At 38.9% G+C, this 12,494-nt stretch overlaps 2 non-coding genes and 1 pseudogene across 2 annotated transcripts; all 3 read left to right on the forward strand.

Annotated features, from left to right (window-relative positions):
- The first annotated feature begins 5,925 nt into the window (after window positions 1-5,925).
- Window positions 5,926-7,847, forward strand: LOC130903357 (small subunit ribosomal RNA). Its single transcript, XR_009060725.1, has one exon. It is a non-coding gene; the product is annotated as a small subunit ribosomal RNA (ribosomal RNA).
- A 1,122-nt stretch (window positions 7,848-8,969) lies between these two features.
- On the forward strand, window positions 8,970-9,125 carry LOC130903356 (5.8S ribosomal RNA). The gene has a single exon (XR_009060724.1). It is a non-coding gene; the product is annotated as a 5.8S ribosomal RNA (ribosomal RNA).
- A 692-nt stretch (window positions 9,126-9,817) lies between these two features.
- Window positions 9,818-12,494, forward strand: LOC130903358 (large subunit ribosomal RNA; annotated as a pseudogene; the record flags this gene model as incomplete).

Consider the following 12,494-nt stretch of genomic DNA (forward strand, 5'->3'; position numbering starts at 1 on the left):
TTTTATAGACACTAGCGCCCTCTGCCGGCCAGTCACCGAACTTAACACTGTTTTATAGACACTAGCGCCCTCTGCCGGAGAGACGACAAACTAAACACCTTTTTATAGACACTAGCGCCCTCTGCCGGAGAGACGACAAACTAAACACCTTTTTATAGACACTAGCGCCCTCTGCCGGCCAGTCACCGAACTTAACACGGTTTAATAGACACTAGCGCCCTCTGCCGGCCAGAAGACAAACTAAACACCGTTTTATAGACACTAGCGCTCTCTGCCGGCCAGTCACCGAACTTAGCTAATTTCGTAATACTTTGCTTTTCATAATTATTACTATTTTCATACAACTTTTATATAATACACCTCGTACGTTCATACATCGAGCGACGATCTAATTTCATAATACTTTTTTTCTTTATCGTTAATATTTTCATAACACTTTTATGTCATACACCTCGGACGACTTCTACATACAAAACATCTCCATTCAACTTCACATATCATCTTTCTCGACAAGTTCCTATATCGAGCGGAATTAAATTTCATAATACTTGTTTTTCATTATTATTTCTATTTTCATACAACTTTTATATAATACACCTCGTACGTTCGTACATCGAGCGGCCATCTAATTTCATAATACTTTTTTCCGTTATTGTTAATATTTTCATAACACTTTTATATAATATACCTCGAACGGCTTCTACATAAAAAAAATTTCCATTCAATTTACACAATTCAACTTTTTCGACAAGTTGCTATATCCTGCCGACCAGACACCAAACTTAATACGGTTTTATAGACACTAGCGCCCTCTGCCGGCCAGTCACCGAACTTAACACGGTTTAATAGACACTAGCGCCCTCTGCCGGCCAGAAGACAAACTAAACACAGTTTTATAGACACTAGCGCCCTCTGCCGGCCAGACGACAAACTGAACACATTTTTATAGACACTAGCGCCCTCTGCCGGTCAGTCACCAAACTTAGGTAATTTCGTAATACTTTGTTTTTCATAATTATTACTATTTTCATAAAACTTTTATATAATACACCTCGTACGTTCATACATCGAGCGGCGATCTAATTTCATAATACTTTTTTTCTTTATCGTTAATATTTTCATAACACTTTTATGTCATACACCTCGGACGACTTCTACATACAAAACATCTCCATTCAACTTCACAAATCATCTTTCTCGACAAGTTCCTATATCGAGCGGAATTAAATTTCATAATACTTGTTTTTCATTATTATTTCTATTTTCATACAACTTTTATATAATACACCTCGTACGTTCATACATCGAGCGGCGATCTAAATTCATAATACTTTTTTTCCTTATTGTTAATATTTTCATAACACTTTTATGTCATACACCTCGAACGGCTTCTACATAAAAAAAATTTCCATTCAATTTACACAATTCAACTTTTTCGACAAGTTCCTATATCCTGCCGACCAGACACCAAACTTAATACGGTTTTATAGACACTAGCGCCCTCTGCCGGCCAGTCACCGAACTTAACACTGTTTTATAGACACTAGCGCCCTCTGCCGGAGAGACGACAAACTAAACACCTTTTTATAGACACTAGCGCCCTCTGCCGGCCAGTCACCGAACTTAACACGGTTTAATAGACACTAGCGCCCTCTGCCGGCCAGAAGACAAACTAAACACCGTTTTATAGACACTAGCGCTCTCTGCCGGCCAGTCACCGAACTTAGCTAATTTCGTAATACTTTGCTTTTCATAATTATTACTATTTTCATACAACTTTTATATAATACACCTCGTACGTTCATACATCGAGCGACGATCTAATTTCATAATACTTTTTTTCTTTATCGTTAATATTTTCATAACACTTTTATGTCATACACCTCGGACGACTTCTACATACAAAACATCTCCATTCAACTTCACATATCATCTTTCTCGACAAGTTCCTATATCGAGCGGAATTAAATTTCATAATACTTGTTTTTCATTATTATTTCTATTTTCATAAAACTTTTATATAATACACCTCGTACGTTCATACATCGAGCGGCCATCTAATTTCATAATACTTTTTTCCGTTATTGTTAATATTTTCATAACACTTTTATATAATATACCTCGAACGACTTCTACATAAAAAAAATTTCCATTCAATTTACACAATTCAACTTTTTCGACAAGTTCCTATATCCTGCCGACCAGACACCAAACTTTATACGGTTTTATAGACACTAGCGCCCTCTGCCGGCCAGTCACCGAACTTAACACTGTTTTATAGACACTAGCGCCCTCTGCCGGCCAGAAGACAAACCAAACACAGTTTTATAGACACTAGCGCCCTCTGCCGGCCAGACGACAAACTGAACACGGTTTTATAGACACTAGCGCCCTCTGCCGGAGAGACGACAAACTAAACACATTTTTATAGACACTAGCGCCCTCTGCCGGCCAGTCACCGAACTTAACACGGTTTAATAGACACTAGCGCCCTCTGCCGGCCAGACGACAAACTGAACACGGTTTTATAGACACTAGCGCCCTCTGTTGGAGAGACGACAAACTAAACACATTTTCATAGACACTAGCGCCCTCTGCCGGCCAGACGACAAACTAAACACCGTTTTATAGACACTAGCGCCCTCTGCCGGCCAGTCACCAAACTTAGGTAATTTCCCAATACTTTGCTTTTCATAATTATTACTATTTTCATACAACTTTTATATAATACACCTCGTACGTTCATACATCGAGCGGCCATCTAATTTCATAATACTTTTTTTCCTTATGGTTAATATTTTCATAACACTTTTATGTCATACACCTCGGACGACTTCTACATACAAAACATCTCCATTCAACTTCACAAATCATCTTTCTCGACAAGTTCCTATATCGAGCGGAATTAAATTTCATAATACTTGTTTTTCATTATTATTTCTATTTTCATACAACTTTTATATAATACACCTCGTACGTTCATACATCGAGCGGCGATCTAATTTCATAATACTTTTTTTCCTTATTGTTAATATTTTCATAACACTTTTATGTCATACACCTCGGACGGCTTTTAAATACAAAACATCTCCACTCAATTTTCACAAATCATCTTTCTCGACAAATTGCTATATCGAGCGGAATTTAATTTCATAATACTTGTTTTTCATTATTATTTCTATTTTCATACAACTTTTATATAATACACCTCGTACGTTCATACATCGAGCGGCGATCTAAATTCATAATACTTTTTTTCCTTATTGTTAATATTTTCATAACACTTTTATGTCATACACCTCGGACGGCTTTTAAATACAAAACATCTCCACTCAATTTTCACAAATCATCTTTCTCGACAAATTGCTATATCGAGCGGAATTTAATTTCATAATACTTGTTTTTTATTATTATTTCTATTTTCATACAACTTTTATATAATACACCTCGTACGTTCATACATCGAGCGGCCATCTAATTTCATAATACTTTTTTTCCTTATTGTTAATATTTTCATAACACTTTTATGTGATAGATACACCTCGGACGGCTTTTAAATACAAAACATCTCCACTCAATTTTCACAAATCATCTTTTTCGACAAATTGCTATATCGAGCGGAATTTAATTTCATAATACTTGTTTTTCATTATTATTTCTATTTTCATACAACTTTTATATAATACACCTCGTACGTTCATACATCGAGCGGCGATCTAAATTCATAATACTTTTTTTCCTTATTGTTAATATTTTCATAACACTTTTATGTCATACACCTCGGACGGCTTTTAAATACAAAACATCTCCACTCAATTTTCACAAATCATCTTTCTCGACAAATTGCTATATCGAGCGGAATTTAATTTCATAATACTTGTTTTTTATTATTATTTCTATTTTCATACAACTTTTATATAATACACCTCGTACGTTCATACATCGAGCGGCGATCTAATTTCATAATACTTTTTTTCCTTATTGTTAATATTTTCATAACACTTTTATGTCATACACCTCGGACGGCTTTTAAATACAAAACATCTCCACTCAATTTTCACAAATCATCTTTCTCGACAAATTGCTATATCGAGCGGAATTTAATTTCATAATACTTGTTTTTCATTATTATTTCTATTTTCATACAACTTTTATATAATACACCTCGTACGTTCATACATCGAGCGGCGATCTAAATTCATAATACTTTTTTTCCTTATTGTTAATATTTTCATAACACTTTTATGTCATACACCTCGGACGGCTTTTAAATACAAAACATCTCCACTCAATTTTCACAAATCATCTTTCTCGACAAATTGCTATATCGAGCGGAATTTAATTTCATAATACTTGTTTTTTATTATTATTTCTATTTTCATACAACTTTTATATAATACACCTCGTACGTTCATACATCGAGCGGCCATCTAATTTCATAATACTTTTTTTCCTTATTGTTAATATTTTCATAACACTTTTATGTGATAGATACACCTCGGACGGCTTTTAAATACAAAACATCTCCACTCAATTTTCACAAATCATCTTTTTCGACAAATTGCTATATCGAGCGGAATTTAATTTCATAATACTTGTTTTTCATTATTATTTCTATTTTCATACAACTTTTATATAATACACCTCGTACGTTCATACATCGAGCGGCGATCTAAATTCATAATACTTTTTTTCCTTATGGTTAATATTTTCATAACATTTTTATGTCATACACCTCGGACGACTTCTACATACAAAACATCTCCATTCAACTTCACAAATCATCTTTCTCGACAAGTTCCTATATCGAGCGGAATTTAATTTCATAATACTTGTTTTTCATTATTATTTCTATTTTCATACAACTTTTATATAATACACCTCGTACGTTCATACATCGAGCGGCCATCTAATTTCATAATACTTTTTTTCCTTATTGTTAATATTTTCATAACACTTTTATGTGATAGATACACCTCGGACGGCTTCTAAATACAAAACATGTAATTTCATAATACTTCTTTTTAATATTCACAATACATCTTTTATATATTTTCACTATACATCTTTATTAATGTTAATGTAGAAGGCGTACCGTTGTACAGCGCACATATATGTGTGGTGTATCGAAGTTGACGTCTCGTTAAATTCTAATAAACTCGTTATAATTTACGTAAAGACGTTGTTTCGGTCATTCCACATCGGTGGATTATATAGTTTTCTGAAAGGGTCCCCGTTCTCCTCCAATATATTAACGTATATTGCTAGCGGTTCCCTTTTTAGATATTATATCAATTTATCCACAAATTAAATATCTATTGCGAGATCGCGAATTTAGCTAGCGTTCTATCGTGAGCGATTCATATGCGATCGTCTATGAAAAATATATATTATATTACACTTTTATATATATAATACACAATATTTGCGATAACTCTCATTATTCCGTGCGAGAATAAAAATTTCGTTCATTATTACCTAATGTATAAACCATGTCGCTTACAATCTAGCGAAGGGTAGAGATAATGTCGAAATTGTAGCCCGGTCGACGTAATCATCTAATTTTTCTCATTTCGATTAAATTTAGATAGATTTATAGTCGATTCGGTGAAATTTTATAAAATAAGAAAAAATATAAATAAAGCGTGGCGCTGAAAATTATATATTTTCAATAATAAGCGCAGCAAACACGCAAAAGAAAAAGTAAATAACAATGTGTTTATACACGAATATAGATGATTATTATATTATGTATAAATATAAAGTATATATGTAATATAAAAAACATCATCATAATTTATCCTCTTTTGGATATTGTTATTAAAACTTTTTCGATAATAGTTTTTTATTATAAAATATATATATATATATATATATATAATAATAATAGTAATAATATATATTATATATATTATAAAACACAGTTCCCTGGTTGATCCTGCCAGTAGTCATATGCTTGTCTCAAAGATTAAGCCATGCATGTCTCAGTACAAGCCAAATTAAGGTGAAACCGCGAAAGGCTCATTAAATCAGTTATGGTTCCTTAGATCGTACCCACATTTACTTGGATAACTGTGGTAATTCTAGAGCTAATACATGCAAACAGAGTTCCGACCGGAGACGGAAGGAGCGCTTTTATTAGATCAAAACCAATCGGTGGCGGGCTTGCTCGTCATCGTACAATTTGGTGACTCTGAATAACTTTTCGCTGATCGCACGGTCTCGCACCGGCGACGCATCTTTCAAATGTCTGCCTTATCAACTGTCGATGGTAGGTTCTGCGCCTACCATGGTTGTAACGGGTAACGGGGAATCAGGGTTCGATTCCGGAGAGGGAGCCTGAGAAACGGCTACCACATCCAAGGAAGGCAGCAGGCGCGCAAATTACCCACTCCCGGCACGGGGAGGTAGTGACGAAAAATAACGATACGGGACTCATCCGAGGCCCCGTAATCGGAATGAGTACACTCTAAACCCTTTAACGAGGATCAATTGGAGGGCAAGTCTGGTGCCAGCAGCCGCGGTAATTCCAGCTCCAATAGCGTATATTAAAGTTGTTGCGGTTAAAAAGCTCGTAGTCGAATCTGTGTCCCACGCCGCTGGTTCATCGTACGCGGTGTTAACTGGCGTGTCGTGGGACGTCCTGCCGGTGGGCTTAGCTCGCAAGGGCGGCCCAACTCAATCCCGCCGCGGTGCTCTTGACTGAGTGTCGAGGTGGGCCGGCACGTTTACTTTGAACAAATTAGAGTGCTTAAAGCAGGCCAAAATTTTGCCTGAATACTGTGTGCATGGAATAATGGAATAGGACCTCGGTTCTATTTTGTTGGTTTTCGGAACCCCGAGGTAATGATTAATAGGAACGGATGGGGGCATTCGTATTGCGACGTTAGAGGTGAAATTCTTGGATCGTCGCAAGACGGACAGAAGCGAAAGCATTTGCCAAAAACGCTTTCATTGATCAAGAACGAAAGTTAGAGGTTCGAAGGCGATCAGATACCGCCCTAGTTCTAACCATAAACGATGCCAGCTAGCGATCCGCCGACGTTCCTCCGATGACTCGGCGGGCAGCTTCCGGGAAACCAAAGCTTTTGGGTTCCGGGGGAAGTATGGTTGCAAAGCTGAAACTTAAAGGAATTGACGGAAGGGCACCACCAGGAGTGGAGCCTGCGGCTTAATTTGACTCAACACGGGAAACCTCACCAGGCCCGGACACCGGAAGGATTGACAGATTGAGAGCTCTTTCTTGATTCGGTGGGTGGTGGTGCATGGCCGTTCTTAGTTGGTGGAGCGATTTGTCTGGTTAATTCCGATAACGAACGAGACTCTAGCCTGCTAACTAGGCGTATTTCGACATCCCAAAGGCCCGTCGGTATTGAGTTTCGGCTCTTGCCGTTCGCGGTTTTTACTGTCGGCGTACAAATAATTCTTCTTAGAGGGACAGGCGGCTTCTAGCCGCACGAGATTGAGCAATAACAGGTCTGTGATGCCCTTAGATGTTCTGGGCCGCACGCGCGCTACACTGAAGGAATCAGCGTGTCCTCCCTGGCCGAGCGGCCCGGGTAACCCGCTGAACCTCCTTCGTGCTAGGGATTGGGGCTTGCAATTGTTCCCCATGAACGAGGAATTCCCAGTAAGCGCGAGTCATAAGCTCGCGTTGATTACGTCCCTGCCCTTTGTACACACCGCCCGTCGCTACTACCGATTGAATGATTTAGTGAGGTCTTCGGACTGAGCGCGGTGGCGTTTCGGCGTCGCCGATGCTTCGGAAAGATGACCAAACTTGATCATTTAGAGGAAGTAAAAGTCGTAACAAGGTTTCCGTAGGTGAACCTGCGGAAGGATCATTACAGAGTATTTGTTCGTTTTTAAACAAAAAAAAAAAAACGAAATCAAGTCTGTATTAATTGTAAAAGAGAATTTTCTTCTACAAAATTATCGAACTCTTCAAAAGAAATTTATATATGTTATAAATTATATATATATATATATATATATATATATATATATTATAGATGTATATATATTGAAATCTTTTTTTAATTTTTACAAAATTCGAACAAGTTTCGAATAAAATTAAAAAAAAAAAGATAAATATAATTCATACGTCTATAAAAATATATTTACATATATAAATTTTTCCAATAAAAATATAACGAAAAATTTTTATCATAGTTTATAGAAGGCGTCGACGACGATGACGACACAACAATAACAACATATGTATTATTATATATTATAACGATTGACGGAACGATCATTAACAAAATTTCTTGTTAACTAAAAACGTTCTGATAAAGTATCGTTATTATAATAAACGAAAAATATATAGTTTATTGAAACGTCGTCTGTTGTCGTGTGTGTGTCTATATTTTTATGGATAAATTTTATTTCGTTTATTATATTATTACTTAAGTTTTTTATCGTTTGAAGGTAATACAAGAAAATATCGACAAGATTATATGTGATGATTATGTTATTGAGACATTTTCATCCGGGTACCTAAACGAAATTTAAGCACATGTCGATTCTATCGATATGTATAAAAATTCGTTTTAGAAATAATATTTTATGTATTATTTCGAAGGTGTTCGAAGATTTACGCCCGACCGTCGAAATTTGTATAAAACTTTCAAGATAAAAAAAAAACTGTAATAATATAAAGAGGAGGAATATATCGTGCGAGATATCTGTCTATGCGCGCCTCGTTTGTAATAAAACATGTGCAGCGGTTAAAATTTATCAGATATATCAAAGTACGATATTATAATTTCTCTAAAAGTTTCGAATAATTACCATTTATTATAATATATATATATATATATATATATATATATATATATAAAAAATGTCGTTATATAAATTTTCTATACGCGTATAAGATATTATAATAATATTATTAATTTAATAATAATCAAATATTAAAAATACGACGAATAGAATATGAGAAAACGACATAATAATAAAATGATTACCCTGAACGGTGAATCACTTGGCTCGTGGGTCGATGAAGAACGCAGCTAATTGCGCGTCAACTTGTGAACTGCAGGACACATGAACATCGACATTTCGAACGCACATTGCGGTCCTCGGATACTCGTTCCCGGACCACTCCTGACTGAGGGTCGTATCAATTTAAAAGACTGCTTAGAATTTAAAATTTTTCTATTTATTAAAGAAAAATAATGCCTAAGCGTGTTGGATGTGAAACAATAACGCACACTAATTAAGAAAAAACACATGCACATACAAACTTGTGCGTATTTTTTTTTGTATTTGTGCGGCATCCTAAAGTGCGAAAAGCAGCGTAAATTTTTATAGAAAAAGTTACGCAATTTTTGAACACAACCCGCTATACCATAAATTAATCGTGTATTTATATGAAATACATAAAATTTGTTTGGTAGAGAGTTATATTTATATATAATATATATATATATATATTATACATATATACGACGTATATATAGTCGATAAATAAGTGTGTGTATATATAATATATTTATGATAAAATGATAACGCGGTCGTCGTGTCCGAGAGAAATAATAAAGTTTCGAAGACTGGACGTCTGACCAGTGTTTTATTTATATCATTTATACACACGGTATATCGACAAAATATATGAATTATATATATTAAAAATATTATATATGTATAAAGGCTGGTGGTGTGTTGCTGATGCTGATGCTGATGCTGATGCTGCTGCTGCTGCTGCCGACTCTTTAAATAAAAACAAATAATGTTATATTTCATATGAGAGATGATTATGATAGTTTGGCGAATTGTATTTAAATATTATACGAGATATATTATAATATATCGACCTCAGAGCAGGTGAGATTACCCGCTGAATTTAAGCATATTACTAAGCGGAGGAAAAGAAACTAACTAGGATTCCCTCAGTAGCTGCGAGCGAACAGGGAAAAGCCCAGCACCGAATCCCGTGGTCGATATCGGCCACCGGGAAATGTGGTGTTAGGGAGGATCCGTTTATCACGAGATCGTGCGGCGCGTCCAAGTCCTTCTTGAACGGGGCCACAGCCCATAGAGGGTGCCAGGCCCGTAGCGACCGTTGCCGATTGCGTGAGGATCTCTCCTGAGAGTCGGGTTGCTTGAGAGTGCAGCCCTAAGTGGGTGGTAAACTCCATCTAAGGCTAAATATGACCACGAGACCGATAGCGAACAAGTACCGTGAGGGAAAGTTGAAAAGCACTTTGAAGAGAGAGTTCAAGAGTACGTGAAACCGTTCAGGGGTAAACCTGAGAAACCCGAAAGGTCGAAAGAGGAAATTCATTCGCGTTTCGATAATTGAAGTTGAACGTTTGTATGACGGATATTGTTTGTGTTTCGGCATATTACAATAAATCGCGTTTTACGTTTTTCTAATCGATATCGAACGCGTGCACTTTTCCTCTAGTAGGACGTCGTGATCCGTTGGGTGTCTGTCTAAGACTCGAGGTGGTAGACCACTTGATTTTATTCGAATTCATGGGGACCCTCGATGTTCCGACAGACTCGCTCGACGGTAGAAATATGGCGCGGGGCCGCTAGATTAATTAGCGTTCGGCCCGTAGCAAGAGCGTTTCGTGTTTGACGGTAATCGGACATAATGCCGATTCTGTCCCGGAACGACTGTTGGTTACGGTGTTCTCGAACAGACCTCGTTTTGAAACGCCGATCAACGACGCTATCGATTTGGGTAATTTCAGGACCCGTCTTGAAACACGGACCAAGGAGTCTAGCATGTGCGCGAGTCATTGGGAAATAACTAAACCTAAAGGCGTAATGAAAGTAAAGGTTTACCTCGCGTAGACCAAGGGAGGATAAGCGATTTGCAAATAAAAATTGTAAACGCTTCGCACTCCCGGGGCGTCTCGTTCTCATTACGAGAAGAGGCGCACCAAGAGCGTACACGCTGGGACCCGAAAGATGGTGAACTATGCCTGGTCAGGACGAAGTCAGGGGAAACCCTGATGGAGGTCCGTAGCGATTCTGACGTGCAAATCGATCGTCGGAACTGGGTATAGGGGCGAAAGACTAATCGAACCATCTAGTAGCTGGTTCCCTCCGAAGTTTCCCTCAGGATAGCTGGCGCTCGTAGCGTACGAGTTTCATCCGGTAAAGCGAATGATTAGAGGCATTGGGGTCGAAACGACCTCAACCTATTCTCAAACTTTAAATGGGTGAGATCTCCGGCTTGCTCGAACTTATGAAGCCGCGAGACTCGAATCAGAGTGCCAAGTGGGCCATTTTTGGTAAGCAGAACTGGCGCTGTGGGATGAACCAAACGTCGAGTTAAAGCGCCAAAATCGACGCTTATGGGATACCATGAAAGGCGTTGGTAACTTAAGACAGCAGGACGGTGGCCATGGAAGTCGGAATCCGCCAAGGAGTGTGTAACAACTCACCTGCCGAAGTTACTAGCCCTGAAAATGGATGGCGCTGAAGCGTCGTGCTTATACTCGACCGTCAGCGGCATGTGCGGTTCGCGTTTTGCGCGCGACCATGAAGCTCTGACGAGTAGGAGGGTCGCGGCGGTGTGCGCAGAAGGATTGGCCGTGAGGCCGTCTGGAGCCGCCGTCGGTGCAGATCTTGGTGGTAGTAGCAAATACTCCAGCGAGGCCCTGGAGGACTGACGTGGAGAAGGGTTTCGTGTGAACAGCCGTTGCACACGAGTCAGTCGATCCTAAGCCCTAGGCGAAAGCCGATGTTGATGTGGTGTAGCTTTATTTACTTACGTAAAAAGTTTGTACACACCCATCGGGCGAAAGGGAATCCGGTTCCTATTCCGGAACCCGGCAGCGGAACCGTCAAAAAGTCGGGCCCTCGCAAGAGAGTTCGTCGGGGTAACCCAAAAGGACCTGGAGACGCCGTCGGGAGATCCGGGAAGAGTTTTCTTTTCTGCATAAGCGTTCGAGTTCCATGGAATCCTCTAGCAGGGAGATATGGTTTGGAACGCGAAGAGCACCGCAGTTGCAGCGGTGTCCGGATCTTCCCCTCGGACCTTGAAAATCCAGGAGAGGGCCACGTGGAGGCTCGCGCCGGTTCGTACCCATATCCGCAGCAGGTCTCCAAGGTGAAGAGCCTCTAGTCGATAGAATAATGTAGGTAAGGGAAGTCGGCAAATTGGATCCGTAACTTCGGGATAAGGATTGGCTCTGAGGATCGGGGCGTGTCGGGCTTGGCGAGGAAGTGGGTCACGGCTGACGTGCCGGGCCTGGGCGAGGTGAAGTAATTGGAGCATCTCTCTTTCCTTCCTGGTTGGAGTTTGTGATAATTATGAATCCGAGTTCGGTCCCGTGCCTTGGCCTCCCGCGGAACCGTCTTGCTGCGAGGTTCCATATTACCTTAATCGGTATTTGGATATCCTCTTCGGCCGCCATTCAACGGTCAGCTCAGAACTGGCACGGACTAGGGGAATCCGACTGTCTAATTAAAACAAAGCATTGCGATGGCCCCAACGGGTGTTGACTCAATGTGATTTCTGCCCAGTGCTC

Source organism: Diorhabda carinulata, unplaced genomic scaffold (assembly GCF_026250575.1).
Source record: "Diorhabda carinulata isolate Delta unplaced genomic scaffold, icDioCari1.1 Dcau_49, whole genome shotgun sequence".
In the NCBI taxonomy this organism is placed as follows: Eukaryota; Metazoa; Arthropoda; class Insecta; order Coleoptera; family Chrysomelidae; genus Diorhabda; species Diorhabda carinulata.